This window comes from Cebus imitator, unplaced genomic scaffold, assembly GCF_001604975.1.
Source record: "Cebus imitator isolate Cc_AM_T3 unplaced genomic scaffold, Cebus_imitator-1.0 Scaffold593, whole genome shotgun sequence".
NCBI lineage: Eukaryota > Metazoa > Chordata > Mammalia > Primates > Cebidae > Cebus > Cebus imitator.
Window position 1 is genome coordinate 2,463 of NW_016107908.1, and position 4,015 is coordinate 6,477.

The 4,015-nt window shown below is 33.2% G+C and overlaps 1 non-coding gene across 1 annotated transcript; it reads right to left on the reverse strand.

Annotated features, from left to right (window-relative positions):
* Positions 1–425: 425 nt before the first annotated feature.
* LOC119469197 lies at positions 426–587 on the reverse strand. The gene has a single exon (XR_005198013.1). It is a non-coding gene; the product is annotated as a U1 spliceosomal RNA (small nuclear RNA).
* Between the last annotated feature and the right edge of the window lie 3,428 nt (positions 588–4,015).

Consider the following 4,015-nt stretch of genomic DNA (forward strand, 5'->3'; position numbering starts at 1 on the left):
TAGAAGATAACTCCATTTCCTTCTTTTTTTTTCCTACCTTCCTTCCATTCTTGTCTCCTTCTCTCTCTCCATTCCCCTTTTCCTCCCTCCCTCCCTCCCTTCCTTCCTTCCTCTGTAATATGCAACGATAGATAAATCGTTATGCCACTTATTACATAAAAACACAATGAGACTGATTTGTGAACATTATGAGAAGAAATACCCAAGTTATCTTTCTTAATTCCTATTGGAAAGAGAAAGTCAAAGCAGAATTCTCATACAAGTCAAAGCAGAATTCTCATTCAGCCACAATAATGACAACTTCTCTGAACTGAGGGACAATAAATTGTCTTTTTTCATTTACCTTTTAAAGCTTAATTCAGTACTTTGCTCTTGGTAAGCACTCAAAGAGTGATTTTTTTTTTCTTTGTTTCTTTTTTTGTTGTCAGGGGAAAGCTTTAATGCAGTCCCCCACTACCACAAATTAGCCAATCTTGTTTTCCACATTTGGGGAAATCATGGTTCAGCACATCCGGAGTGCAATGGATATGTCTCACCTTGGGAAAACCACCTTTGTTATCATGGTATCTCCCCTGCCAGGTCAGAGAGTGATTTTTAATGAGAAAGTGTTTATTTCTAAAAAAAAAAAAAAAAAAAAAAAAAAAGACAAAGAATTTTTATTTCCATAGTATTTGAATCATTATTCAAATTTAATGCAGAACACAAAGGAAGTTTGATGTGGGAATTAATGGGGGTAGATCCCAAAATTAAGCAGTTTGTTAGCAAATCATGTAAATTCTCTAGACCTCAAATTTCTTAGGTAAAACACAAAAGGGAAGAACTAGATGAACTCTAAAGTGTTTTCAGCTTTATAGATTAAAAAGGAATGTTTAAAAAGCTGAAGAACTATCTACCCATTATTATGATTTAATTACATTTCCTTTTGTATAATTCGTTCTATACTTATGGAATGCCAGCTCTGTGGCAGGTACTGTGTTAAACTTCAGGATAGAAAAATGAATAAGACAAACTTTTTATCAAGAGTTTATAATTTAGTTGGAGATACAGCAGAATAAATTTATTACTGTCATAAAATAATGGGGTTTTTGTGATTGAGAATTGACAAATGAGTGGCACTTTTCTTGCTGAGCAAAACCTAGGAGAGAGGATTAAGAGATATCAAGTGTTATGAGTCCTAAAGAATTATAGCCTTTGCTTATGGATATGATAGCAGAGGACCTTCAAGACTCAAGGAAACACAAAAAGACAATTATGCGGAATGCCATGTTACAGTGTGATAGGAGAGCTGAAAGTTTTTTGTTCACTGTACTAATAAAATTTGAGTGTTTCACCAAAAAAAAAAAAAAAAAAAAAAAAAAAAAAAAAAAAAAAAAAAAAAAACCATGGCTCTGGAAAAATAGGAAATTTACTGGATGACCTCGTTTATCTTATTAATAAGATTATGTTTTAATTAACAAGGATCCTTGTTTTTTCTTGAGTAGGAATATTCAGAGTGTGAGAGAGAATTAAACAGACCATCTGGGGAGAGGAACTGACTCACTAGTTTCCTTATTTTTAGAGATGTGTTTCATACTTTGGTTTTCATTATTCAACTCTTTTTCTGTTAGAACCTTAAAAAATATTTCCAAGACAAACTGACATGTTTAAAATACAATTTTATTGTTCAAATGGGTGAAGTCACCTTCCTAGCACTTATACTGCCACTCATGGCTATTCATTCACCACACTCATTGCCTTGAGAACATGCAATGTCTTGCCACAGAATGGACCCTGAGGGTGAATGGTGGGCAATGAAGCATTGGAGAGGCTGTGTTCAAACCACCTTTTCCCTTGAGGCAAGTAAGGTCTCCAGTTTGTTGTCATGGATATTTCTGAGTCTTCTACTGTTGTGAACAAGTGACAATATCTGAGAACCAGATGAAATGTGCGTGTAGATACTCTGAAAGAATTACCAGAAATTAATGAAACTTCCCTTTCTTTGATAAGGCAGTGGAGCTAAAAAAGCAATCAATTAAACAAGTATTAGTGTGTTTACTAATATATATTTGGATTAATAGGATAATGTAAAGAAACTAAAAAAAAATCACAAACATGTCTGAGAATAAGCATCTCATCATGGCTGAACTAAAAGAAAATTTCATCTAAATGCTGGTGTGAAGCAATAATATTCTTGTCAGTCAATGTGATTTGTAAAGCTGAAGCTGAAGCTGAAAAAATAGTGATGTTCAAAGACTCTCCTTTTCTTAGTGACTCTTTTAACTGATAGGTCCTAGATGACATATGAGAAAAGTTAAGTGCAATTTAAAACTGCAACAGACATTAGTTAAAATCTGAAAATTATATGTCGAAATGATGCAATAGAAATTCTAATACAAATTAGAAGAGGGAGGACTTTGTGTTTTATAACAGCTGGTTGTTTAGAAATGATTTTACAGCATTTCTCACCCGGTAGCTATTTGGAGGCATAATTGAATTTGAGCCACATTCTAATAGTCAAAAAAGCTCTTACAGAGAAGTAAGATCCCATGAGTGTCATGAGAATACAAGCTTAAAAATGAAGGCAGTGATTCCAGCTTCAGAGCGCTACCTTATATCTTCTTATGTTTTACACGTAAAAGGAGGTCAGTTTTCTCATGATGTATAACTATAAAATTATTCTAAATATCTTGGTAGATCTCTTTGGGGTGCCCACTATTTGCATGTTTTAAGATATCCTCATTTATGACGTCTATGTTCATTTTTTATCCTAATCAATACATACAACTTGTTGGTCTGAACCATTTAATAGGGAAGCCCCAGAGATTCCATTGCAGAATGGCATGTTTTTCTCTTTTACATCATTCAGAGAGGCTATAAATGATCTTTAAATATCCATGCTTGGTTTCTTTTTGAACCATGTTGTGTTTATCATCAATGAATGTAGTTGTATAGTTTTGCTAAAATTACATATGAGAAAAGTTAAGTGCAATTTAAAACTACAACAGACATTAGTTAAAATGTGGAAATCACATGTTGAAATGATGTAATAGCAATTCTAATACAACTCAGAAGAGGGAGGACTTTGTGCTGAGTACTCTTACAATATTTTTCATAGATTTGATGTATTTAATTTCAAGACTGAAATACATCATAATAGTTATTTTTAAAAGTTGTTATTAGCCAGGTGCCATGGCTTGCATATATAGTTACAACTACTCAAAAGGTTGAGGTGAGAAGACCACTTGAGCCTAGGAAGTTTGAGGTTGTCGTGAGCTATGATTGTGATGATGCGCTCTAGCCTAGGTGATATTGCAGGGTGGTATCCAAAAGTCTAATGTCAATTGTCTTCATCTCCAAACATGGTATTGCTGACATGACCTTATTGCACCATTATGCCTTTATAGGCTTTGCATCAAGTTTTTTTTATCAGCATTTTTTCTATTCTTTAGCATCTCTCATTAGATTTCATCTCCATCAATTTCAGAACCCATAAAAGCATAGATAAGATCTGTAACATTAAAAACTATTCAGTTTAAATGAATAATAATGCATACTTATAAGACTCTTCTAAGAGACAAACTGTTTATCTTTTCTTTTTTTTTTAAGTTTATTTTTAACAACTAGCTTTTGTCTCTACACCTTTAAAGACTAGAGAAAATCTTCAGGTTTTTGAGTAAATTTTGATCACTGCATGTGCTCTCTATGGCAAGTTTAACAAAAGAGACAAAAATAATACCAGACTTTCCTTATTGGTTTTTTACTTTTCACTTTGTAAAAGAAATCCTATATGCTTGTGAGGAATCATGCGTAGAGCTCATGCCCAGATCTATTAGACCAAACACAATACTTGCCCAATCAATGATGAGTTGATGAAGTTGTGTGGGCTAGAACAAAAAGGACAGAGTGTTCAAAAAGCATGAATTTAGTTTCTATATTTTTTAACCCAGAATTTTAATCTATTTTAAGCTATTCAATTTGTTTGGAACTTCAAATAATTTTCAGTAATGAGAGTAGAGATGAAACAGCACAAGTCGTC